Source organism: Heloderma suspectum, chromosome 10 (genome assembly GCF_057233095.1).
Source record: "Heloderma suspectum isolate Gila_16-S chromosome 10, 16-S_ref, whole genome shotgun sequence".
In the NCBI taxonomy this organism is placed as follows: domain Eukaryota; kingdom Metazoa; phylum Chordata; class Lepidosauria; order Squamata; family Helodermatidae; genus Heloderma; species Heloderma suspectum.
The window spans coordinates 15,726,123-15,754,105 of NC_139467.1; the positions used below are offsets into that span (position 1 = coordinate 15,726,123).

Below are 27,983 nucleotides of genomic sequence, written 5' to 3' on the forward strand. Positions count from 1 at the left end.
TGGATGGCCTCCTGTGATCCTTGTATCATTGCCAGCACACATCCCACCTCCAAAGCCCCTCATACTTTTGCTTTAACAAGAAATTTGTTTACAGCAGAGCTGAGGCAGAAATGGCTATGCACTTCTGTGCACCTTACTGTTAGCCAGTTAACTGCGCTGCACTGTAATGAAGGGAAGCCCTTGGACGGCCAGGAAGTATGTTAATGACTGGGGTAAACAGCACTTAAGGATGTATACCTGGCTGATAATGGGATCTTAATGATGATCCCATTCATGAGGCCCTGTAATACAGGTGGAACAAAGAGAAGGCCAAAAGATGTCCTGACATAGAGTGAGTTTTGCATTCTTCTCTAGGCATTGGTAGGGATCAGAAGATCCTGAACTCAGAATAGTTTGTACAAGAATGTAGAAACTGTCAATGAATGTTGGAGGCACTGCAGGATTCAACTAAAGTTCCTGTGACATCCCATCAACAGCCACAGATTGCTTAATACAGCTTTTTTTCTGTTCTTTTTTTGCATTATGAGGACCAGTTTGCAGTTGTAAAGAGAAAAGGAGCCATATATATTCAGGGATTGCACAACAGCCCAACAGATACATGAGAGGCACACAGCATGGATGGATGGTTAATTGTAGCTATTGCTCGCTAGCTTTTTAACTATTTGTTTATTATAATTTGCATATTACATTACATGGCTGGAACTGCAGTTTCATCTGTTATATGTTTGTAAGCCACCTAGGAAAGACATAGTCCTGTAAGGCACCCTACACATCCTTTACATAAAGGAACAAACTATATTGAAAGCTGCACAACGTGTACACTCATCATGCGATTCCTGAGCTCGTAGTCGAGCTGTGGAATTTTGCATTGCACACTCTAGTGCTACATTCAGCAACATAATCGCAGCCATGCAAATTTCCAGAGGTCCCATTAGCAAGTTGCACGTTTGGGAAATAATCTATTTAAACAACAACAGAACTAAGTTGAGATACTTGCTGGTGTTGATTGCAAGTCAATCCATGTAGCATATGATGAAGACCCTCTAGTGATGGCCCCAAAGGACACGCTCACCTCTTACAATGGAAGGAGGCCCCATCTCTTACATTGCACAGCCACCCAGGCATCCTTCCTGGCTGAGCCATGCGGATCCTCTGCCTGGCACTAATTTTCTCTGGAATCCTCTGAGCCAACCACCACCACCAGGTGTGTGTGCTCCTAGCTGAGCTCTGGGCTGCCGGTACTCTTGTTCTCCTTCATCCATGTCAGGGTGGGGTCCAGTCTGCCATCCACCTCGCAGAGCAGTCTGATAGCGTCACCTTCTCGGGCCACCGCAATGTCCAAATCTCCTTCTCCCTTGCGCACGGATTATCTGTGAAAGAAACAGAACTAGATTGGGGGGTCCTATTTTTAAGGACTTCTGTGCAACTGGGAACTGCGTGGAACTTCCTTACTGCATGGAAGCCCATATCTAGGAGGAACTATAAGCATGGTAGGCTGGTGGCTCCGATTTCAGTGGGGCTGTGCTTCCATTCTGGGTTTTGTCAGACCCAGCCAGGATGCTAAAGGAGCTATCCAAGGTGCTGAACCCAATCCCCAAAATCAGTCCAGCACTTTGGATAGCTTGACTGAAATCAGAGCCACCCGCCTCCACTGACTGTTAATACCTTATCACATTACCTTATCACATTATGCACAGGGTCTCCTTTCACACATTCAACTGGATGTGCCAACATTCAGTGGCCAGCGCATGGTCATACTCCTCTCCTGCCACCAAACATGCAGTGAATATGTGAGGATGTTTTCCAAGAAGGGCCACAATGCACTCCCCTGCATTTCTTGTGCCACCACCAGTTCCCCAATCCCTGTCTTCCCCACACACAGTGGAGGCAGGTGGCTCTGATTTCAGTGGGGCTGTGAATGCACTCCGGGTTTCACTCAGAACCAGCCAGAACTCTAAAGGAGCTGTCCAAAGTACTCAACCTATTTGGGGTGATAGGGTTCAGCGCCTTGGATAGCTCTGTTAGAGTTCTGTCTGGTTCTGTCTGAAGCCTGGAATGGATTCACAGCGCCGCCAAGATCAGAGTCTCCACTGCGCATGAACGCGCACGCACAAACACTTATGTAAACCATAAGGCTGCCACCCTTCTGTTGTTCCTTTTCAGAACACATGTATTCACAGCAAAAGCTACAGCAGAAACAGAAATATCATGTGCCTGTGCGTAGTTGGCTACAGCCTTCCCTGTTTTCCCCTCCCCAATTAAATTAGCTGTTCATAAGCCAGGTGTCGGTGTGCTTACCAAAACCCACCTGGGTTAACACAGAGGTTGTTAGTGCTTCAGCACCTGCTCCCCCCCCATCCAACCCCCCCATTGTGGTTGCCAGGCACACTATTGATTTACATCCCCATCGCACACTGAAGCTAGAGGATTGTCAGGTAATGTGATAAGGTATTAACAGCTCTGAAGGAGGTATAAATGGCTGCTAATGGCACCCTAATGCTGACCCCCCATGGCATTTCATTACATCTATTTTCAGTGTTGCAGCTGAGGGGGCATTCTGAGTGGGGCCAGTCCTGCCTCATAGCAGGGTGGGAGCAACCTGCTTTTGCCAGCACCACGAAAGGGGAGGGGGTCCATAGTCTTTCATTTTAGTATTGATTCTCTCATATAGCCTCTCTGTGCATTCTATCATTTGTTCCCTCCCCCCCCCACGCTGGAGTGTTGCCTCCACCCCATCACGACACCCAAAACAGAGCTGACGTCTCGCTCCAAATAGAGAGATGGCACCAGCTGTTCCTAAATGAGGAAACATGAAAGGTCTATTTCAGGCCCTGCAATGATGCAGAGGAACAGGAAGCACTAGGCTTGCATTTCCTGTGGTTTTCACATTATAACTGTCACATTCCTTCCTCCTCCCTTCGCAGTCAGCAAAATCTAGGAAACAAGGCTTCGGGCTACACTACTTTATTAGTTGACGACTAGCTTCTTTACAAATGCAGATTCTAGGAAACTCTCAGACTGCAATGAAACCGCTAATCCACACATCTAAGAATATCAGTACAGGAGCCAAAGTGGAAGTTAGAGAGGTTGCCAGAAGTTTGGGCAAGAACTTCTCAACCAGACTTGCTTGGCAGGGATGCCCCACCCTTAGGGTGGCTCCCTCCTACATTGGCTACCACGAGTGGCCAACCTGGCACAGCATCTGAGCCCTGCCCCTAACTATTCCCACTATGCTCTGTGACAGACCCTAGAGTCCCTCAAGACACGCCCCTCACACTCCTCCTCCTCCTCCAAATCGTGGGTTCTCATGGTGGAGGAAAGGGGGGGCATTCAGGCTCAGCCATCTGCGTGTCAAGGTCTTGGGATGAAAGTCTTGCCATATCTGAGCTCACTAAGGAGGGTGCCTGCCCCTGTTCTGGCTGTCCCCCCCCCCTTTTAAAATTTATTTATTAATTTAATTTAATTTCTATACCACCCAATAGCCAAAGCTCTCTGGGAGGTTCACAAAAATTAATTTCTTTAATTTGAATCTGAGCTGCCAGACATCTCCAGATGCCCAGATTCATTCCTGACAATAACCATGTTCGAAGAATCTGATAAAATTGTCGAGCAGGGGTGGGAAACCTCTTTCGGCCAAAGGACCGAAGGTCTCGGGGGCAGCATTCCAGTGGTGGGTGAGGATGAAGGTAAAAGGAGATGAGGCAAAAGGCAAAAATGGTGGGGCCCAAACCACCAAAAATGCCAGCATGTTTTAGCTTAAAGCTCTTACTGCCAAGAACTAAGCCACAACTAAGGATGCCTCTCCTGGCATTTCAGCTTTTTAGAATGGGCTAAACCTGCAAAATCCAGGAAGCCACCAAACAATCAGGAGTGTGATGAAAGGGGACCGAGCCATTCTCGGAGTCCCGAAGGAGGGCCAGGTTTGGCCCATGCCCCTGCAGTTCCCAACTCCTGCTGTAGAGACAGCTTTTTCCATCCCTATAGCCCAGTGTGAAAGAGAACATAGGAAAGAAAGAAGCAAATAAAGTAGAAAACCTCTTGCCTATCACAAAACCTTGAAGTGAAGAGTGTGCAACCTTGTTGGTTAAATAAGTATATTTTAAATCTCCTCTCCCCATTCTAAAATAGTACTTATAAATGTATTACATTTATATCCCACTATTCTTCCATTGTGGAACTCAAGGTGGCTACATGTGGTTCCCAGGTGGTCTCCCCTCCAAACATTGACCAGGCCCGGACCTACTTAGCTTCACCATGGTGGCTGCCTCATGTGCCTTCAGACTACGCCCTGGGATCATCCCCTTATCTTCAGGTCGGGCATCATTGATACCGAAGGAGCAGCTGCTTTGCGCTGGATCCCTGAAATGGAAACAAAACGCAGCAGATCTCTCAAGCGTCTGTCTTTTGTCACTGGAGGCCACAAGGCAACCTGGGGTGCAATGGTGGCTCAGGAAGAAATCAAACGAGGAACCTCTCTCATACTTAAACCAGTTTGTTGTTGTTTATTCAGTCAGTCGCTTCCGACTCTTCGTGACTTCATGGACCAGCCCATGCCAGAGCTTCCTGTCGGCCGTCTTCACCCCCAGCTCCCCCAAGGTCGAGCCCGTCACCTCCAGAATATCATCCATCCACCTTGCCCTTGGTCAGCCCCTCTTCCTTTTGCCTTCCACTTTCCCTAGCATCAGCATCTTCTCCAGGGTATCCTGTCTTCTCATTATGTGGCCAAAGTACTTCAGTTTTGCCTTTAAGATCATTCCCTCAAGTGAACGGTCTGGCTTTATTTCCTGGAGTATGGACTGGTTTGATCTTCTTGCAGTCCAGGGCACTCTCAGAATTTTCCTCCAGCACCACAGTTCAAAAGCATCTATCTTCCTTCGCTCAGCCTTCCTTATGGTCCAGCTCTCACAGACATAGGTTACTACGGGGAATACCATTGCTTTAACTATGCGGACCTTTGTTGTCAGTGTGATGTCTCTGCTCTTAACTATTTTATCAAGATTTGTCATTGCTCTCCTCCCAAGAAGTAAACGTCTTCTGATTTCCTGGCTGCAGTCAGTGTCTGCAGTAATCTTTGCACCTAGAAAGACAAAGTCTGTCACTGCCTCCACATTTTCTCCCTCTATTTGCCAGTTATCAATCAAGCTGGTTGCCATAATCTTGGTTTTTTGAAGTTTAACTGCAAGCCAGCTTTTGCACTTTCATCTTTCACCTTCGTCATGAGGTTCCTCAGCTCCTCCTCGCTTTCAGCCATCAAAGTGGTATCATCTGCATATCTGAGATTGTTAATGTTTCTTCCAGCGATTTTAACTCCAGCCTTGGCTTCATGAAGCCCAGCATGTCGCATGATGTGTTCTGTGTACAGGTTGAATAGGTAGGGTGAGAGTATACAACCCTGCTGTACTCCTTTCCCAATCTTAAACAAGTCCGTTAAGTCCGTTGTTCCGTGGTCTGTTCTTACCGTTGCTACTTGGTCGTTATACAGATTCCTCAGGAGGCAGACAAGATGACTTGGTATCCCCATACCACCAAGAACTTGCCACAATTTGTTATGATCCACACAAAGGCTTTAGAATACGCAATAAAACAGAAATAGATGTTTTTCTGAAACTCCCTGGCTTTCTCCATTATCCAGTGGATATTGGCAATTTCGTCTCTAGTTCCTCTGCCTTTTCTAAACCCAGCTTGTACATCTGGCAATTCTCATTCCATGAATTGCTGGAGTCTACCTTGCAAGATCTTGAGGATTACCTTACTGGTATGTGAAGTAAGTGCCACTGTTCAATAGCTGGAACATTCTTTGGTGCTTCCCTTTTTTGGTATGGGGATATAAGTTGATTTTTTCCAATCTGTTGGCCAATCTTGTGTTTTCCAAATTTGCTGGCATATGGCATGCATCACCTTGACAGCATCATCTTGCAAGATTTTAAACTGTTCAGCTGGGATACCATCATCTCCTGCTGCCTTGTTATTAGCAATGCTTCTTAAGGCCCATTCAACCTCACTCTTCAGGATGTCTGGATCTAGCTCACTGACCACACAATCAAATCTATCCCTGATATTATTATACTTCCTATACAGATCTTCCGTATATTCTTGCCACCTTTCCTTGATCTCTTCTGCTTCTGTTAGGTGCTTGCCATCTTTGTTTTTGATCATACCCATTTTTGCCTGGAATTTACCTCCAATGTTTCTAATTTTCTGGAAGAGGTCTCTTGTCCTTCCTATTCTATTATCTTCTTCTGCTTCCGCGCGTTGCTTGTTTAAAAATAATTCCTGATCTCTTCTGGCTAACCTCTGGAATTTTGCATTTAATTGGGCATATCTCCCCCTATCACTGTTGCCTTTTGTTTTCCTTCTTTCTTGGGCTGTTTCCAGTGTCTCAGCAGACAGCCATCTTGCCTTCTTGGTTTTCTTTTCCTTTGGGATGTTTTTTGTTGCCGCCTCCTGAACAATGTTGCGAACTTCTGTCCGTAGTTCTTCTGGGACCTATCTACTAAATCTAGTCCCTTAAATCTATTCTTCACCTCCATTGCATATTCATTAGGAATATTAGTGAGCTAATATCTAACTGATCTGTGGGTCTTCCCTATTCTCTTGAGTCTGATCCTAACTTGTGCAATAAGAAGTTCGTGATCTGACCTACAATCAGCTCCAGGTCTTGTTTTTACCGACAGCATAGATGTCCGCCACCTTTGGCTACAAAGGATGTAGTCAATCTGATTTCGGTGTCGACCGTCTGGTGAAGTCCATGTATAAAGTCATCTTTTAGGTTGTTGGAAGAGAGTGTTTGTTATGCACAGCGAGTTGTCTTGGCAAAATTCTATCAGCCTATGTCCTGCTTCATTTTGTTCTCCCAGACCATGCTTGCCTGTAATTCCACGTGTCGTTTGACTACCCACCTTAGCATTCCAGTCTCCTGTAATGAAAATAACGTCTTTTTTTGGCGTACTATCCAGTAGGTGCTGCAGATCCTCATAGAACTGATCTACTTTTGCTTCTTCAGCATCTGTGGTTGGGGCGTATATTTGGATCACTGTGATGTTAAATGGCTTACCCTGAATTTGAATTGAGATCATTCTGTCATTTTTGGATTGTATCCAAGCACTGCTTTAGCCACTTTATTATTAATTATGAAGGCTACTCCATTTCTTCTGTGGTCCGCTTGTCCACAGTAGTAGATCTGGTGGTCATTTGACGTGAAGTGGCCCATTCCAGTCCATTTCAGTTCACTGACACCCAAAATGTCTATATTTAATCTTGACATCTCCCCAATAACCACATCCAATTTGCCCTGGCTCACAGATCTTACATTCCAGGTTCCTATGGTGTGTTGATCTTTAGAACATTGGATTCGTCGTTCACCACCAGCACCATCGGCTGCTAGCTGTCCTTTCGGCTTTGAGCTAGCTGCGTCATCACATCTGGGGCTAGGACAAATTCCTGGAGAAGTCTATCAGTGGCTACTAGTCTTGATGGCTCTGTGTTACCTCCAGTACCACAGGCAGTGAGCCTATGTACACACCAGTTCCTGGGGGACATGGGTAGGAGGGTGCTGTTGAGCTCATGCCCTGCTTGTGGGTTCCTGGTCAACAGCTGGTTGGCCACTGTGTGAACAGAATGCTGGACTAGATGGACCCTTGGTCTGATCCAGTATGGCTCTCCTTATGTTCTCATGTTCTTATGTTCCCCCTGTTCCTCTCTTGTCTCTCTTGATAAGGAAGAAAAATTACTTCTCCAGTACCAGAGGCAGTGAGCCTATGTATACCAGTTGCTGGGGAATATGGGCAGGAGGGTGCTGCTGTGCTCATGCCCTGCTTGTGGGTTCCTAGTTGACAGCTGGTTGGCCACTGTGTGAACAGAATGCTGGACTAGATGGACCCTTTGTCTGATCCAGCACGGCCCTTATGTCCTTATGTCCTTGGCAAAAAAAAATGACTTTCATAGTAGTTTGCATGGAAAAGACTGAACTCCTCAAGCTCCCCTGCTCCAAGGATCACACGATACATGTGGCAGAAGATTTGGGATCCCTGAATTTGAATCCTTTGGATAATCACCCTGAGCTTGTGACTGATAAAAGGAGCAACAGGAGAAAAATGAGGCGCAAACTTTATTCAGTTGAACATTCGGAGCTAAGAAACTCTTGGGAGGTCATCGAGTCCTTTCTGAATTATGTAATAGTCTGATTTTCTAGAGGACTTGTTGTTGTTCAGTCGTTCAGTCGTGTCCGACTCTTCGTGACCCCATTGACCATAGCACGCCAGGCCTTCCTGTCCTGCGCTCTCTCCCGGAGCGTGCTCAAGTTCATATTCATTGCATCCGTGATGCTATCTAGCCATCTCATCCTCTGCCGTCCCCTTCTCCTTTTGCCTTCAGTCTAGAGGACTACTTATATTCAAAAGTACGATCAACCCTGGCTTAAGAGACAGGGGCGGGGGGGGGGGCAGGGGTTGATGCAGATTGTAAGGCTGTCAAGTGCCAGCTAAGATACTAGCAAGAAGCCAGGGTGAATTATCTATGGATGCAGCACTTTGAACTAGGGAACAGCCATAGAACAACTGTCCACATTACCTTTTGTGACAGTGACTATTTTTGGAACACTATAAAATGGGGTGATTGGGATTATTTAATGGGAATCGGGGGTAGGGGCTGTGGCTTTTATAAATGGGCCCCTACTACCCCCCCTCCGCCAATAATTGGAGTACTGATTAAGAAATATACCAGTGTGAGAGCCCATGTGGCACAGCAGTTAGAGTGGTGGGTTGGGACTCAGGAGGTCCAGGTTCTAGTCCCTACTCGGTCATGAAGCTCACTAGGTGACTTTGGGCCAGTCACCGACTCTCAGCCTCACCTACCTCACAGGGTTGATGTGAGGATAAAATGGAGAGGAGGATCATGTAAGCCTCCTTGAGTTCCTTGCAAGAAGAAAAAAGGTGGGCTATAATTGTAAAAATAAAAATATATATACAGCCCCCCCATCCCACTTGACCCCAGCTATCCACTGTTACATGATTTACACAACATTTATAAGAATACTTTTTTATATTATAAGAATACATAAGAATACAGTTATAAGAATACAAATGTTTTTGAAAATTTCAAACACCTCTGGACAGATGTAGAAAAAGTATCAAGACATAAAGGCTCGGGTTCAGTTTTGGAAATTACTTTCCGCTAAGGATAATTGCTTGAAATATCTCTCTTTCTTGCTTATTTACCTATTACACTTTTATACCAACCTTCCTACAAGCAGCTCAAGGTTGCATATGTAGTTTCCCCACCACCTGCATAATTTTATACTCACAACAACCCTGAGAGGTAGATCTGGTTGACAGATAATGCCTGGTCCAAGGTCACCCATGAACTCCATGGACGGCTGGGACTTCAACACAGCACTTCCTGTCCCTCGTTTGAAACGTGAAAACAATTTCCCCCAACCTGGTGTCCTCCAGATGTTTTGGACTACAACTCCCATCATCCCTAACCACTGGCCATGCTGATGGGCATGGTAGTTTAAAACATCTGGGGGGCATCAGCTTGGGGAAGGCTGCTCTAGAACTACTGTACAACACATCATACCACAAACATGGTTGAATACCCAGGGATCCAAACCCAGACTTTGAAGACTTAAGTGTCAAGAATGGATCATCCTTTCCCTTCGCAACCAGCACCACAATAGGCACAGCTTCAGGCTAATACAACTTTATTTTCCTAGAGACTAGCCTCTCTACAAATGCAGATTCAAGGAAACTCTCAGACTGTCCCAGGCCCTAACAACTAATCAACAATCTCTAAGCAGAGGAGATGAACCAGGGGATAGAGAAGTTACCGGCAGTTTGGGTAGGAACCCCGTAGCCCAACTAGCTTCGCAGGGATGCCCCTCCCTTGGAGTGGCTCCCTCCTACGTTGGCTTCCAAGACTGGCCATCCAAGTGGAGCTTCTGAGCCCTGTCCCTAACTTTTCCCGCTTTGCTTTGTGACGCACCCTAGCATCTCTCAAGTCACACCCCCCCCCCGAAACTCAAATTCCCACAGTGGAGGGAGGGGGCAGAGACTCAGCCTGTGCCATCTGTTTGTCACAGCCATTGGAGGAAACCCTCCCAGCATCTAGGCACTCTAGGGAGGGTCCCTCCCCCATGCCTTGATCTAGCAGTTCCAATCAGAGCTGCAAGACATCTGAAAAGGCTGGGACTCATCCCTGGCATCAAGTACTCAAAATTGTCTTCCTTGGATGGATGAATCTGTCAGTTTTGCTTTCTTTCTTTTTTGAAATCTCAAGTTCCTTCCACTGTTTATTAAGACATTTGAAAATCTTGATAAATTCTTATTAAAAAAAATGAACTAAAAAAAATTCTCACCCAGTGAGGTAAAGATCATAATGAGAGAAGGTTACAACAGCTGGGATTGTTTAGCTTAGAAAAAGGGAGACATGATAGAGGCCTACAAAATTATGCAAGGTGTGGAGAATGTGGATAGGGAGACATTTTTTTCTCTCTCTCTCAAAATACTAGAACCTGGGGTCATCCTATGAAGTGGACTGGTGGGAAATTCAGGACAGATAAAAGGAAATACTTCTTCACACAGTGCATAGTTAAGCTATGGAATTCGCTACCACAAGATGTAGTGATGGCCACCAATTTGGATGGCTTTAAAAGGGGGTTAGACAAATTCCTGGAGAAGTCTATCAATGGCTACTAGTCCTGATGGCTATGTGCTACCTCCAGTACCACAGGCAGTGAGCCTATACACACCAGTTGCTGGGGAACATGCGTGGGAGGGTGCTGTTGAGCTCATGCCCTGCTTGTGGGTTCCTGGTCAACAGCTGGTTGGCCATTGTGTGAACAGAATGCTGGACTAGATGGACCCTTGGACTGATCCAGCATGGCTCTTCTTATGTGCTTATGTTCTCCTAATGAACCGATAGTTCTAGAATGTTTCTGCCTGTAAGCTGTATTCCTTGAAGGGTTGTTTTGGATATTTGTGATATTGTAAGACAAGGGTGTTGAACCTATTCCAGCCGGAGGGCCAAATTCCATTTCGGAGAAGTTCTCGGGGGCTTCATCCCATTGGTGGGTGGGGCCAAAGGCAAAAGGGGCGGAGCCAAAAATACCAGCATATTTTAGCTTCAAGTTTTTACTGCCAGTAACTGAACCGTAGGAGAGGCATTCCAATCTTTTAGAATGGGGGAAAACTGCACAAAAGCCAGGAAATCATCTAAACTATCAGTGGTGGTCAGTTGAAAGGGGGGGTATTGGGGAAAAGGGGTGCCAGGGGAAAGGGTGCATGGTTACCTCTGGAATTCTGGAAGGCCAGCTTGATACCCTAGGTGGGCTGAATTTGGCCTCCAGTTCTGAGGTTCTGCAACCCTGTTGTTAAGGCTATTGTATAGTTATGCAATACTTATTGATTGGTTGATTCCCTTGTGATAGATAAAACTCAAACTTGCCTGTTCTGGATGGGGTTGCACTCCCTCTGAAAGATCAGATTTGTAGTCTGTAGGGATGTATGAATCCCCCTTACCTTTATTTCGCTGGGGGTTGACCGAGGGGGGGGAGGTGATCCGTTCCTCCCCCCGGAATCATCTACGGGGGGGAGGCGATCCGTTCCTCCCCCCCCCCCGGAATCCTCTTCGGCCGGCTCCGCTCCGCGGCAATTCCACAGAGCCGCCGGCTGGCTCCAAAGCCCCAGCGATACAGCCGCCACGGTCGTATCGCTGGGGTAGGTAGGGTGAGTCTCCAGATGCAAATGGCATCCGGGACGCCATTTGCGGCCATCAAGGCCTTAGTTTAAGGCAAATGCAGCCATTTACGGCTGCATTTACCTTAAACTAAGGCCTTTACGGCCGCAAATGGCATCCTGGATGCCATTTGCATCCTCAGTCAGTCCGCGCAGCCAGTGATACAGCCATGGCGGCCGTATTGCTGGGGCTTCGGAGCCGGCAGCAGGGAGGATCCACGGGTGAGGACTTCACCCTGCAGGAGAAGGTAGGAGATCCGATCCTCCACGGACTTTGGGGGTCCAGATTCTATTGGGGTCCGTGGAGGATTTCTCCAACATCCCTAGTAGTCTGGGGTTACTCCTAGATCCAGCACTGTTGCTGAAGGCCCAAGCAGCCACTGTGGCTCAGCATGTCTTTTCCCAGCTTTGGCTGGTTTACCAGCTATGGCTTCTCCTGGACAGGGATAGCTTGGACACAGTGGTACAGGCATTAGTAACCTCAAGACTGGATTGCTGCAATGCGCTCTATGTGGGGCTGCCCTTGAGGCTGGTCCAGAAGCTGGAAGTAGTGCAGAACACAGCAGCTTGGCTGTTGTCAGAAGCTGCCCCTTTTCAGCTTTTTATCTTGTTGTTCACCTCTCTGAAATCTTTGATGTGGAGTGGTATATAAATATTGTAAATAAATACAATAAAACAAATAAAATGCCCTGTGCTTGCATGAGGGAAATGAAGCATTCACAGGGCCTAACTAGACTTCCTGGTTTCTCCCAACCTGCATCTCCCCAGTAACATTCTCAGTGTGACATCATTGCCTTCCGAATGTCCCTGCTTTGCCCCATTTCATTGGCTGCCATTTCCAGGGGATGGGGAAATGACGTCAAGTTTCTTTTATCAGACCGTCCCAAGGAGACGCTAGTGCCTGCCAGTTACTCACCCCCCATAACATGTCCTGATTGATCGATCTCAAGTTGCTTGCTAGAACAGTGAAACTTCATGATAGATCACCAGATCATCTATCAATTTCCAGAAGCTTCTCTTTTCTATTCATCATGCCTACCTTTACAGAGAAAAGCAAGGACCAGAATAATCATCGTGACTGTCAAGGAGACAAGATTCTCCTTCTCCTCCCAGGGGGAATCCACAAGGCACCAGGTTGTCCTGTCCTTTTGGCACCTTATTGGAACCGGTGCTTTCTTTCTTGGGGAAGAAATCTGCAGCAAAGCAACGTGACAAGGAAAAACACAAGGCAGATGTCAAGTCCCTTACTTCGAAAGAACAGCTTACTTTTTGTAGGACCCAAATTGCAGGTTGTTACTTGCAGAAAAGGGAAACCCAGAACTGGAAACAAAAAGGAAAGTAAGCCCAACAGCAGTCCAAGGGTGGAGTCCTTAGCCCCATACCAACATGGTGAACTTAACGTTTAACCCTGTAAGTTCTCATTACCGCAATAGGAACTGCCTTATACGAGCTGTGTCGGCCCCAGGTTTTTGAAGGCATTTAGGCAATACCTCAATGGGCCCCCAGTGAGTCTACCATCTCACCACCATTGTCACCAACTGCTACTGCTCCTCATTCCTTTTGTCACCTTTGCTACCCCTTGCTTCCTTGACAGTCAGAGAGCCAGTGAGCAAGTAGGCACTAGCATCCAGTGGAGCCTGGTTGCTCCGATTTCACTGGGGCTATGAATCCATTATGGGTTTCAGTCAGGACCAGCCAGAGCTTGAAACTTATCCAATGTGCTGAACTCATTTGGGGGATAGGGTTTGGCACTTTAGATAGCTCCTTTAGACTTCTGTCTGGTTCTGACCGCAATCCAGAATGGATTTGCAGCCCCACCACAATTGGAGCCACCAGCCAATGGTGGTGGTTGCAATGGTTGCAATGGTGGAGATGAGAAGCAGCTCTAGGGAGCTCTTGTCACTGGGCCCCCCCACTGGGGTGTGTGGACCTTGGCAGCTGCCCAATGCTAGCCTTGTATTTGAGGCACTTGTCCACTTACCTTAGTATTGTCCACACTAACTGGCAGCAGCTCTTCAGGGTCTTGGGAAGGGTTTTCCCATCCCCTGCTGTGCTGCCTGATCCTTTTAACTGGAGATGCTGAGGGCTGAACCTGTCATCTCCTGCATGGTAAACGTTTGCTCGGCCGTTGAGCTACGGCCCCTCCCCAAACTTCCTAAGGTACCAGACTGCCTTCCCCAAACCCTGACATGCAAGAAAGTTATCTGACCAGCCTTCCCCAACCCAGTGTCTTCCAGATGCTTTGGACTACAACTCCCATCATCCCTGACTATTGGCAATGATGGCTGGGAGTTGTAGTCCAAAACCTCTGGAAGGTGCTTATGTTCTTATTGAAAATCTAAACCTCTGCCCCTTTCCAACTAAACACACATACACACCCACACGAGAAATGAAAATATAGTAAATGTCAGGTGACTCACGTTTTTCCCCCTAGCATCCCAAAATGGCCACTTGAGGTGTCTGTATTACCTTACCTCATGAAATACGTTTGTCCGCTGTATTTTAGAGACAGGTATTAAGCTTTGCTGAGATAATTCATGTAAAGGGCTTCTCGCACTTAGTCAAAAAGCAGAAGTGCTATATAGATAATAAGCATTATTATTTACAAGCACAGGAGAGTGGTTCAGAGCGAGCTGAACTAAATTGGAGCACTTGGGTAATTTGGAAAGAGGCAGGTGTTCCCGACGCTGCCAGCGAAAATCTGACAGAATTGTCCTTGGGAATGAGGAAAACACTTGAACACCCCAGCTTAAGTTGTTATGCCTAAGTTGTTGGGGTGTTTCGCTTGGCTTTATGTTTCTGAAAAAGTAAACCTTCTGATAGGGCCCACGACATACAACAAGGAGTGCTCAATCTCTGGTAAAACTGGAGTGCCACATGGAGGTTTTGAAGACAGTTAGATGGGTTGGAAGAATATTCATTTCTTGAAGCTTATTGCTAGAGCTGTGTGCAAATGGCCTCTCAAAATTCTCCACCCTAGTTGTGGGCAAAGAAATTGGGAGAACAATTTTGCCAGATTTTTCCAAGGGGAAGAGGAATTCTCCAATGATTTCTCACAGGCAGGACTCGCCATTGGCAAGGGGTGCAGCACAGTGTGTTTCATTTTCCCTTCAGGGTTTTCATTTCTTTGTTTGCACTGCCTCTGCAATCGGTAACAGCACCATGTCGGCAGCCTGACCCCCATTTTGCATCCTCCACATTACCCCATACCTAGCATCATTCCAGCACATGAGGTGGGGAGAGGGTGGGCTGGGGGGAATGCAGCCACCACAAAAAATAGCGGTGAAGAAAATTTGGAGAAAATTCAGCAAAATAAGGACTTTACTCCGTGTGAGTGTGCGTTTCTTTTATACATCTCTCCATTGTTCTGCAGTCTCCCAGGCTGCCTGCACTTTCCGATCCAAATAAGGAATTACCTCACAATGTCTTCCCCTGGGAGGGAAGCATGGGAAGCCAAGGAGGCTACAGGCTGCCAGATAGATGGCAGGTACAACAAAAAACAGGACACTCAGGCACACTCCTCAACCACCTCATAAGTAAGGTAAGCACAAGACCCCTGAACCCAAACTCATAAGAATTTCTCAAGAATGTCATCTCCTTTGAAGTTCTTTTCACAAGCAATTCCTTTCCTATCAAATTGAGAATGGTTGAAAAATATGTTGGAGAAAGTTTCGGCACAGCACAACTTATTGCTAGGTATTATAAAATTCCATCATGTCAAGCCGTTAGAACTCCCACACAGCCTTGACAGAGTCAGTCACCACCCCAACCTGGAAGCTGCTGCGGGCCCAGTTCCGCCACCTCACCGTATCCCCCTTTCCTTCTGAGCTGCAACACTGATTCTGCTTCTGTTGTCCACATGCTGCTGGAATCACTGCATCTTCCTCCTCCTGTCTCGCTACTGTGTGTGGGGAGATCTCGCCTACCTGCTCATCCGTTGATGGCAGACTTTTGTAGGATGGAGGGATAAGAGGATAAGAGAGAGGAGCCAGGGCCACCCACTGCAAGAAAAAGGCCTACAGGCATGGTGAGGGGCCAGTGCCAAGGGCCGACGTAAACCTGGCACCAGCCCTATCAGTTCCCCTTGTAAGAAAGGGTCCTGGAGGCTCACGATGTCTTGTCAACCTGGAGTGAGGAACCTCTTTCAGCCAGAGGGCAAATTCAGTTCCGGAGAACCTCTTGGGGGCTGCATTCCAGCGGTGGGCATGGCAAAAGGGGTGGTGAGACAGTGTTTTTCTTAAATATATTTTTTCTTTTAATTTGTTGTTGTTCAGTTGTTAAGTCGTGTCCGACTCTTTGTGACCCCATGGACCATAGCACACCAGGCCTTCCTGTCCTCCACCCTCTCCCCGAGTGTGCTCAAGTTCATATTCATTGCATGGGTGATGCTATCTAGCCATCTCATCCGCTGCCGTCCCCTTCTCCTTTTGCCTTCAATCTTTCCCAGCATCAGAGTCTTTTCCAGTGACTTTTCTCTTCGCATTAGGTGGCCAAAATATTTGAGCTTCAGCTTCAGGATCTGTCCTTCCAATGAGCACTCAGGGTTGATTTCCTTTAGGATTGACTGATTTGACCTCTTTGCAATCCAGGGGACTCGTAAGAGTCTTCTTCAGCACCACAGTTCGAAAGCATCAATCCTTCAGTGCTCAGCCTTCCTTATAGTCCAGCTCTCACAGCCATATGTTGCTACTGGGAAAACCATAGCTTTGATTATACGAACCTTTGTTTGTAAGGTGATGTCTCTGCTTCTTACTATGCTGTCCAGGTTTGCCATAGCTTTCCTCCCAAGGAGCAAGCGTCTTTTAATTTCATGGCTACAGTCACCATCTGCGGTGATCTTGGAGCCCAAGAAAATAAAATCTGTCACTGCTTCCATGTCTTCCCCTTCCATATGCCAGGAAGTGATGGGGCCAGATGCCATGATTTTAGTTTTGTTAATGTTGAGTTTCAAACCAGCTTTTGCACTCTCCACTTTCACCCTCAACAAGAGGCTCTTGAGATCCTTTTCACTTTCTGCCATTAGGCTGGTATTGTCTGCGTATCTGAGGTTGTTGATAATTCTCCCGGCAATCTTAATTCCGACCTGTGATTCATCCAACCCAGCATTTTTCATGATGTACTCTGCATATAAGTTAAATAAGCAGGGCGACAATATACAGCCTTGTCATACTCCTTTCCCAATTTTGAACCAATCAGTTGTTCCATGTCCGGTTCTTACTGTTGCTTCTTGACCCTTGTACAGGTTTCTCAGGAGGCAGGTAAGGTGGTCTGGTACTCCCATCTCTTTCAGAATTTGCCACAGTTTGTTGTGATCCACACAATCAAAGGCTTTAGTGTAGTCAATGAAGCAGAAATAGACGTTTTTCTGGAATTCTCTTGCTTTCTCCATGATCCAGCGAATTTTGGCCATTTGATCTCTAGTTCCTCTGCCTCTTCGAAACCCAGCTTGTGCTTCTGGTAGTTCTCAGTTCACATACTGCTGAAGCCTAGCTTGTAGGATTTTGACCATAACCTTGCTGGCATGTGAAATGAGCACAATTGTACGGTAGTTTGAGCACTCTTTGGCATTGCCCTTCTTTGGAATTGGAATGTAAACTGACCTTTTCCAGGTTTGTGGCCATTGTTGAGTGTTCCAAATCTGTTGGCATATTGAGTGCAGCACTTTAACAGCATCATCTTTTAGGATTTTAAATAGTTCAGCTGGAATACTGTCATCTCTGCTAGCTTTGTTGTTAGTAATGCTTCCTAAGGCCCACTTGACTTCACTCTCGAGGATGTCGGGCTCAAGTACAGTGAGCGCACTATCATGGCTATCAGGGACATTCAGATCTTTCCTGTATAGTTCTTCTGTGTATTCTTTCCACCTCTTCTTAATCTCATCTGCTTCTGTTATGTCCCCGCCTTCTTTGTCCTTTATCATGCCTGGCTTTGCACAAAACGTTCCCTTGAGATCTCCGATTTTCTTGAAGAGATCTCTAGTCTTCCCATTCTATTGTTTTCATTGATTTCTTTGCATTGTTCATTTAAGAAGGCCTTCTTGTCTCTCCTTGATATTCTCTGGAACTCTGCATTCAGTTGGGTATATCTTCCCCTTTCTCCCTTGCTTTTTGCTTCCCTTCTTGCCTCAGCTACTTGTAAAGCCTCATCAGACAGCCACTTTGCTTTCTTGCATTTCTTTTTCTTTGGGATGGATTTCGTTGCTGCCTCCTGAACGATGTTACGGACCTCCGTCCATAGTTCCTCAGGCACTCTGTCTATCAGGTCTAATCCCTGAAATCTATTCCTCACCTCCACTGTATATTCATAAGGGATATGATTTAGGTCGTACCTGAATGGTTTAGTGGTTTTCCCTACGTTCTTCAATTTAAGCCAAAATTTTGCAATAAGAAGCTCATGATCTGAGCCACATTCAGCTCCAGGTCTTGTTTTTACTGACTGTATAGAGCTTCTCCATCTTTGGCGACAAAGTACATAATCAATCTGATTTCGATATTGACCATCTGGTGATGTCCACGTGTAGAGTCGCCTCTTGTGCTGTTGGAAAAGCATGTTTGCTATGATCTTTCTTTTAATACCTATACCCAATTACATCTCTCTCTCTCCCTCCCTCCCTTTCTATGTATCTTTTAGTTTGTTCATTTATTTTCTCTTCCTTTAATTAATCTTTACTTGATTTCTGTCAATAAAGATAATTTCTCTCTAAAGCTTTCCCTTTAAGCCTTTTTCTCTCCCTTTAAGTTTTCCTTTTCTAGACAATTTATAAACGATCTTGTAGGATTGAAAGATGCCTTGGTTAACTTTCCATGATCCCGTTATCGCCTGTGTAAAATTATCAACATTTGTAACTGAATGCAAAATACTGAAAATACCAGCATATTTTAAGCTTAAAGCTCTTAAGCTCTTACTGCCAAGAACTAAGCCTTAGAAGAGGCATTTCAACCTTTTAGAAGTGTGTGTGTGTGTGGGGGGGGGGCAATCTACATTACAACTTTAAACTGGTTTCAAACCGGTTTATCTAAAGGGATCCCACAGTTTCATGAGGGTACTGAGAATTCTTTCCCCTGCCAAAGCGGCCCCTCTTCCTAGAGCCCCTCTTCCCAGGAATCCTGTATTTGGTAGCCGTAATCGCTAAAAACAGGTTTGAAACCAGTTTAAAGTTGTAATGTAGATTGCCCCTGTGTGTGGCAGTGGTGGGGACTGCAAAAAAGCTGGAAGACTGCCAAATGGTCAGAGGTCAGCAGATGGGGGTGTGGCCAGGGCCTGGCTGGAGCACCCCGGAGGGCCGCATTGGGCACCAGGTGGGCCTGAGGTTCCTCACCCGTGTTGTAAACAATCTGATCATTTGCAAATGTGGTGACTGAGCAGGCATCAACCGGGGTGCAGACGCAAGCACACAGGGCCAGCCTGCATGTTACAATGACTAAGTGGAGACCGCTTAAACCAGGCTGCTTGGCGCTGGCTTCACATGCCAATTGCCCTTGCATGCAGTTTGATAAGTGTTTTGTGCCAATCACACAGACTGTTTCCATGCCAGCGCTCCATGTTCTCGGGACAACACAGGTGATGAGCCATTCCACAGCAAACTAAGATCGCCCCTCCAAATAAGGCAAGGGGTTTCAATTGGGCTTCCCCCTTCTTTTTCATTCCCAACACTTTCCCAGTAAGGTGACTGGGTGCAAAGAGGCTGAGTGCCCTGTACTTTTAGTAGCAGACTAGAAAAGGCAATTTTGGCAGCTGCAGCTTTTGCCATTCCAGCTGCACTTATGAAAAAAATCCCTCTACTATGCAACTACTAATAGTACAATAGGACCAAATTAGGCATGACATTAATTGCTTGAATGCCATTAACTTGAAAATGATTTTTTTTAAAAAAATGTAAACAGCAGCTTCGGGGCCAGTTGGGCTGAGAAGGATTTGGACCGTGAGGAGAGGGAGTTTAATCCTCTCCCATCTGCCACACTCCCAACAAAAATTGCTGGATCTATTTGCACCAGAAGGGCAGTTGCCTTTGGGGCCAATGGAGGCCTCCCTCCCAACACAAATAGCAGTTTTGGAGGGGGAGGATTTTCATCAGAACCACAGCAGGATCCCAATCCTTCTCAGTCCCCCACTTCACCTGCTTCTTGCATTTTTTAAAAATTACTATTTAATTTATATTATTTATTTTTTAAGAGATCTACAGCCTGCTTTTCCAGGGTAAAAAAAACTCTCACAAAGCACACGTGAACAACACACACACAATTAATGTCATGCCTAGCACGGCCCACCCTTTTGTCCCCCAGTGCATCTGGACAGCCTGTTCCCTGCCATCTTCAGGTGAAGAAGCTTCCATTAGAATTGGATGCAAGGATCCACGCACGAGTTCAGTGTCACCGCTCATGTTATTTCACCATGGTAACCAGGGCTGCAAAGAAAAGTTTGGTAGTTTAATCGCACAAGGATTAGTCAATGGATCAAACTTGACTAATTGTGCATATGGGTAAAAAACAACCCAGTATTTCTGAAGCAGGAAATCCTCTTGGAAGAGGCGTCCTCCCTGTTTATGAGAGGAGAGAGAAGCCCAGTGGTGGGGTGATAAATTTGGAAGTGCAGGCACTCACCATAACACAGCCCTCCCCAGGAGAATCCAAACTCTCAGGCAGCTGTGTTGATCCATATCAGCACACCAGTTCTAGCATGTTCATCTCCACCAGGAGCAGGTCTTTTGTAAAGTTACTGAGATGGATCCATAGGATATTTTGTCTTTTGTACAGTTAATGAGTCTGAGCCGGAGTCTGTGGGGCCATAGGGTATTTTGGATTCCTGGATCCAAGGTCAGAGACAGAGCTCTGACCTCGGAGCCAAGAATCCGAGCTCCCCTTCCCCTCTCAGCCAGCGTGGAGAGAACCGCGCCAGCTGCCTCTCCGAGGTCGCAAAGGCAACCTCTGGGCGGGAAGGGGAGGGGACTGGGGAGGCCGGCCTATGTCATATCCCCAAGCCTCCCAAGCCTCCTTCCCTCCTGCTCCGCAGAGTCCCAGCTAGATGGCCCATCTAGGTGAAATGCAGAGCGGGAGATGAAGATCGCCTCCACCGCTCCTCCCACTCTGCACTGGATGGCCGTAAGCCTCCAGGTTCAGAGGCTTACAACCACCCCGATAGGACTGTGCCCTTAATTGCCCATTCAGGTCCTGAACACTCCAAAGTACTTTGCATTACAATGAGGAACCATATACTGTTGCTGGGAATATCCGTCCCCCCACCACCCCATAATGCTATGAGGACTGCAGCTAAGCTCAGAAGAACACAGAGTTCCGAGCGGGTGGGAGATAACGTCAGCATCCCCGCTCATAAAAAAGCCCCGGTGTGGCATCCCTGCAAGCCCTGGCTCCACTACATCAGCAGAGAAGCCTGCTTTAGCTGTCCGCCAATGAAGCTTTCCTGTAAGTGTGGAGGGAAGCTGAGGATGTGCGCTTCAGTGCCGTCCCCTCCTCCTGTGGACGGAGAAGCCAGTGGGGGCTGGGGGCTCCAGTGTCATGGGGTCTGTGAAGCTGCTCTGGGTTTCCATCCGAACCAGTCTGAACTCTAAAGAAGCTCTCCAAGGTGCCGAAGCCATCTTGGCGGGAGGGTTCAGCGCCTTGGATAGCTCCTTTAGAGTTCTGACTGCAACCCAGAGCAGAATCACAGCCCCGCTGACATCGCTGCCACCAGCCTCCACTGGGAGAAGGTCTACAAGGGCAGTGTAAGCACATTCAGGTGAACGCACTTACACCGCTCCACACCACCAGAACCCCTGGCTAGTCAGGGTTCCCAGTCGCATGGGGTTCGGTAACCGCATCCTGCCGAACATGCTTAGGGTGCCCTTTGCAGACCTTCCCCCTTTGACACGGGGAGGTCGGGCAGAGTACACATCCCCAGCTCCCTCCACATTTTCAGGAAAGCCTTGTGCTAGCAGGATGGTAGCTACAACACACGAACACAGCCTCCAAAAACAGAGCATGCTTCTTGCTTCAGAAATATTCAGCTGGTAAATCAATGGGCTCTGAGTTAGCCACAACTAAATTAAGTCCCACTGAAATCCATGGGTCCACTTGGAGTTAGACTAAATTAAGTCTCACTGAAATCCATGGGTCCACTTGGAGTATGACTAAATTAAATCCAATTGAAATCAATGGGTCCACTTGGAGTACGACTAAATTAAGTCCTGTTGAAATCAGTACGTCCACTTGAAGTATGACTAAGAGCGCAATCCTATGCATGATTAGACGGGGGGAAGTACTACAACTCCCAGCATGCCCCAGCCAGCCATGCACAGGATGGATGGCTGCCTAAGCATGCATAGGATTGCACTTTAAGGGTGCAATCATGCATGGTTAGATGGGGAAAAAAAGTCATACAATTCCCAGCATCCCTCCAGCCAGTCAGGTTGGCTGAGGCATACTGGGAACTGTAGGACTTTTTTTCTTTCTAAACATGCATAGGATTGCACTCTAAGTCTGGTACTAATCCAGTGTTTTTACCCATGTGCATATTTATGCAAACTCTGCCTTACTATTTAAACAAACATGCTGAGAAGAATGACAGATGAGAAGCACCTCTTAGAAAAGGCATCCAGGGAAAAGAGAGCGCCTCTTGCAGAAAGTGCTTGCCAGCCGCAGTTTTTATAAGCACATTTTTTAAAAAGATATAGATTTTAATTAGCTGACTAAAAGCTGATTAAAGGTTTTTTAATTGGATTAGCTGGGTAAATGTTGCAGCTCTGACTGCAATGAACTATCCATGGTGCGCCACTTCAGCATCTCAAGAAAAGCAAAAGTACAAGAGGTGAGGCAGCTGCATTATAAAAGTTATAGAAAAATCAGATGTGGGAGGAGAAAGCAGCATAGCAGGCTCTGGAAGGGCTTGACACAGCTAAGCAGGAGAGGGCTAATTGCTGCAGAAAGAAAGGATCTAGGGGCACGGAGGAGCCACAGTAACCCAGAATAACCAAGGACGATTGGTAGGGAATGAGTGACACTGCAGAAGAGACTGTGGGAGAGGTTGTCAGCTTAGCTGAACAGACCTACTAGCTCATATCAAGTGCCATCAGCAAACCTAGGAAGGGAACCCCCAAGACTCAAACTCAAGAGAGTCCAAAGGCACCCCTGGGAATGTATTTCATCAGACTGCCAACTTAAAAAATATATATATCTGGCTCTTCTACCGTGCCTTCATTGGGAGCTTTTAAAGCAGAAGCTGGATGTTCACCTATCAGGGATGTTGTAGATTTCCTGCATCAGCAAGGGGTTGGACTAGATGATCCTTTAAGATCCCTTGTGACTCTGTGATTCTATTATTCTATGATCCACAGACATTAGCAGGTGACCATGTTTCTCTCTACTCTGAAAAGCGAGCTTGCCGATCTCTATAGGGGAAGCTACTGTTAAGACACACAAGAGCAAGCAGGTTGTTTCTCTGTTTCTCTCTCTCTCTCTCTCTGAACCACTTGTAACCACTTGTATTTTAAGCCTTCTTCTCAGCTGATTATCATGCTTCTTGTTCCCCTCTCTGGGCTTTCCTCCTCTTTTCTCCTAACAAAGCTTTTGTGCCTTTAACAACTGCATTTCAGGCAGAAATTTAATGGATGCAGCTTTTCCCTTGAAGGAGAGGCAGTGATGGGAAAAACTGCACCCAATAAATTTCTTCTTGTTATGCATCTGTTAAAAGGACAAATCTTCTGTCGGGGAAAAAGATGGCAATCTTCTCAACTTAAATGCAGTTTACCTTACTGCACAATGAGGAGACCTGCAGTGTCTCTGGATCCTACCATAGACTGGGATCTGGCAGGATACCGCTAACACCACAAGGATATTAAGGGTGCACTCCTATACATGTTTAGGCAGAAAAAACTCCTATAATTGTAGGACTTTTTTTTCTGTCTAAACATGCATAGGATTGCACACTAAATATAGGAACAAGGAAGATAAGCAGAAATGACAGGAAACAGTTTATGCAAAGCGTTTCTGTGGGAAGGAGGGTATTATCATTTTGTTTCCCCCATATAAGCTCTTGAGCCTTTAACAGCTGTACAGTTGGAAATTCAACTACGGACGGTTTCTCCAGCAGCAAAATTCCATTCCATGTCACTGAAGGGGGAAAAACTTCTGCCTGCCAAGCAGTTATCAAAGGGCCAAGAGCTCTACCAGAAGAAAAGAGAGTTAGTTTTACATAAAACCCACCAGGCAACTTCTGATGAAGTGTCCAGTGCAGTTCAAAAGTTTACATACAGCAATGAATGCACAGTTATTAAAAGAGATCTTTAATTTCCTCACTGAGATCAGCACTGGGTTTAAGAATGAGATGATTCGACATAATTAATCTTTTATATAGTATTTCCCCCCAATCCCCAAATGTTACATGGTTTCATATAAATTAGACCATTGGCCTTGCAACAACCCTGTAAGGGAGGCTGATGTGATTTATACTCCATGCTATTTTATTTTATTTTAATTTTCAATGTGGTTTCTTATGATAAGCCACCTTGAAGGCTATTTGCAAAAGGCAAGAGATAAATAAATAACATTACCAAGCCTGGTGAGGTCTTGAGGTTCAGGGATAACAATTAACATTTGTTTATGCATCTTTATCTCCCCCCACCTTTTTTTTTTTTGGCTCAAGAGTCCAATCCCTTCAAAAGCAACTATCACTCAGATATTGGACCCCAAGTGAGCTAGTGGCTGAGCTATCCATGACTCCTAGCTCTGAGCTCTAGTTGATCTCAATCATGCTATAGTAACCTTACAAATTGCAGGAGAGGAAGAAGCAGGGTGGGTGGAGGGGAATGAAGGGATGAGTTGTGCTAACACATCCGTGGAGCGCAAGGGAGACACCCCTTCCAATCTCATCGATCCAATTGGGCAGCTGAGTTTCTCTGCATATAGACCAGCTTGCTCCCCCCAGCATCAGCACTGGCTTTCTCTCTCTCTCTCTCTCTCTCTCTCTCAATCTCTCTCTTACATACAAACAAATATATATGCATGCAAGTGAGCCCCAAACCATCTCAAAGGGAACAGCTAGTCCGCTTCTCTCACACTCAGTCCTGGGGCTTTTCTTGATGGACGGAGTGTCATCTTCCCTGCCCACAGAGCTGGGACGCAGGTAGTCTCACTGGGTCTGGATCCAACAGCATTTTCCACTTTTGGGCAGCTGGGAAAATCACCCCTATCTTCTTCTGACAGATGGACAGAGGGGACTGCGATCAAAACCCACTGCCTCATTCACCTGTTGGAGGCAGACAACACCAGTAGTAAGGTAAGACAGTTCGATCCCTAGAGATCCCGTTTCCCTCTTCTTTACAGTCTCCACAGAATTATAATTGCCTTTCTAACACCATCTCCACCTTTTAAAACTTATTATTTTTAGATGGTTTTAGAAAGGCTATTAATACTAATGTTAATAATAACCTTTCTAAAACAACAATACCAGAAATTGCCTTTCTGAAACCATCTCCACAGAAATATTATAATCATTGTCTTTCTAAAACCATACGTAAGGAGACATACAACTTCTTAAAAATCAGCTGCCTCTAATGATGGATTTTGCCCCACAGCCAAAACAGGGGACGGAATAGGTTTGTGCCTCTTTTCCCCCGCCCCCACCGGATTCCACCCACCTACACACATGATCATGCATACACTCACCTGTAAAAGAGAGAGAAAAAAATGGATCATTTAACATACAAGTGTAATTCTGCCTGCCTAGCTGTCCTTTTCTGTTACTCTCTCAGCTATACCGGACTGCAACATGTCCACAAATGACAGGTGGCTCAATAGCACCATTGCATAGTTGGGGAAACTGAGGCAGAAGATAGCATTTAATGGGATCAGGAAAAAGAGACCCTGTAAGAATCATCTTACTAGATCTGACCCAAAGTCCATTTTGTCTAGTACTCAGGGTGCTTCCAGACAGAGGGCTCCGAGCATTACCTGTCAAAAGACATTGTGCAACTGTTCAGTCTTTTGCTCCTTAATGAATTTTCTGTGGTAAGAAAAAAAAAAAAAGAAGGGAAAAGTGGTGGGAAAACACTGGAGGGTTACAAATGGAAGAGGACGATGTCTGGATTCCCCATAAACTTATGTGAATGAGGCAGGGAAATTGCACAATAAAAGCCTCTCCCGGAAGCATCCAGGTAGCTCACAAACAAGGCACAAATATGACATTATTTGTTCTCACCTAGCATCTTAGGGGTACACTGTCTCTGAACACAGAGGCTCCATCCTTTCCTTTCTTTATATTTTTAAAAAAAGAAATATGTGCCAAAGAGCTCATGTTCCTTTAGCAAATTATTCAGGATTTTTTACGCTTATCATTTCACATCACAATGTTTCAACACGGAAAGCACTTCCGTGGAGGAAACTGTTGGGCAGACACATGCACTTGGAACCCACAATGTGTCCGTGTGCAGTAGGAAAACCTCTCACATGTGCAATCAACAAGTGTAGTGTGATGGGGGCGGGGGGGGGGGACGGACATGTGTCAAATGGCTCTCCCTGTAGGACTTCTGCAATGTGTGTGAAGCAGCCCCTGGCTGGCTCCATTGCCATTCCATGGCTGTCTAGAGAAAAAACTGTAGGAGATGATGGATGCAAACACTCTTGGATTTTATGCCTGGCCAGGGCAAACTATGGGGGTAGGGTTAGTGGTTCAAGTAGCCTTCCACAACCCAGCGCCCTCCAGATGTGCTGCACCACAACTCCCATCACAACAGCCCACATCCTTCTTTCCTTCCGTAACAGACCACTCCCAGAACAGAATGCAGAATCCTTTGGCTCGAAGCAGTTTTCTGTGCTTGCAGAGCCACGAGCCCATGTTGGTTGGGGATGATGAGAGTTGGAGTCCAAAACATCGGTAGGGCACCGGATTGCAGAAGGCTGGATCAGAGCAAACGGGAGTGAAGATGTTTGCTGGTAGGGGAGGGGGTTCCTAGGAGCCCAGGTCTTCTGGGGTGTTGGACTCCTGGCTCTGCAAGCACAAAGGCTTCGAGCTAAAGGATTCACGTTCTTTTCTGGGAGTGGTCCATTCTGGAAGGAAAGAAGGATTCTATGGGTGCCGGCCCTAACTTTGGGGGAAACAGCAGGGGCTAGTGATCGAAGCTGATATACCCTGCTTACGAACATAGAAGAGGTGGTGGTGGTGGTGATGGTAGCATGCTTTCGCTAGCGGCTAATGCAAAAGAATTGGAACCAGGACACTGAAACCACCTTCTCCCCTCCGAGATGAGAGTGTTTCCTAGTGGTCAGAGCAGGGGGCTTCGAGATTTGTCACGCCCTGCCCTCAAGCTTCGCAATTAAAACCATTCTTGGCTAACCCTCCCTCGGCTAACCCTCCCTCTGTGTCCGCAGTCTGGAGAGAACTTAATCAATTAATAGCTCACCGACGGCTGCGTGCGCTCAGACAGCTGGGCGCGCATCAATTAGGGCGCCTAATGGGCCTCGGCGGCTCGGGAGCACGTGGCCGGCCGCTCCCCCGACGGCTCGGCGCTGCCAAAGCGGCCCCAGGCCCGGCTGGCTCATCCTAATTCGCAATTAGGAGCGCGAGGGAGACGTCCAGCGCTGCTGGGGACGGCGGGGCGGGAGCCGGCTGGCGGGCTTCATCAGCTCCTCCGCCCCGTCGGGGGAGGCCGAGTAATGAGCCCGATGAATGAGCCCGCCCGGAGGTATTAATAAGCGGGGCTTCAGCAGGCGCGCCGCGGCGCTCGCCTGCCTTGGCGACCGGGCGTTGGCGTCTCCCTGCCCTCGACCGAAGCAGTGGCGACCTCATCGGGCGCTTGGGAGGCCGAGATTCAACAGGTCCAGCTTCCGCAGATAGATATTACGTGGCGGGCAGGCGTATTGCACGTGTGTTTTTAAGGAATCTCTCCACCGTCCCATAGTTCTAGTCTTGTTTTTTAAACTCGCTAAGGGTATAATCCTATGCACGTTTAGACAGGGAGGAAAAAAGCCCTACCATGCTGGTTGGGGAATGCTGGGAGTCGCGGAACTTTTCTCTAGGACTTTTGTAGCGAGTAGTAGGACTTCTTCTTTCGCTTCCTTAGGGCACCGTCCTGTGCGCGTTCGGGCAGGAAAAGAAGTCCAGAAAAGTCAACAAAAATGACTTTTGGAGTTGTAGGACGTTTTGCGTGCGCGTAGAACTGCGCCCTAAGGAAGCTAAAAACAAGTCGCGCTGCGCCTTTAAGAACGCCTCTTTTTTTTGCTTACCTCCAGAGCCCTTCGCTCTCCATGGAAATATAACGCGGTG

General features: G+C 46.7%; 1 protein-coding gene and 1 long non-coding RNA gene across 3 annotated transcripts in view; one reads left to right on the plus strand and one right to left on the minus strand.

Annotated features, from left to right (window-relative positions):
* The window catches only part of LOC146337803 (chemerin-like receptor 1), a 40,716-nt gene that overhangs the window by 675 nt on the left and 12,058 nt on the right, over positions 1-27,983 (plus strand). The window contains exon 1 of one of the 2 annotated variants that reach the window (XM_084815279.1): positions 23,312-24,998. The exons of the other annotated variant lie outside the window; for it this stretch is intronic. The gene's annotated coding sequence lies outside the window, so the exon portion shown is untranslated. Of the gene's footprint in view, positions 1-23,311; positions 24,999-27,983 lie in introns of those variants that run through there. 2 annotated transcript variants of the gene reach the window in all.
* Positions 280-27,954, minus strand: LOC146337804 (uncharacterized). The gene is made up of 4 exons (XR_014785099.1): positions 27,693-27,954; positions 24,779-24,968; positions 12,772-12,925; positions 280-1,370 (listed from the first exon to the last, which is right to left on the minus strand). It is a non-coding gene; the product is annotated as an uncharacterized LOC146337804 (long non-coding RNA).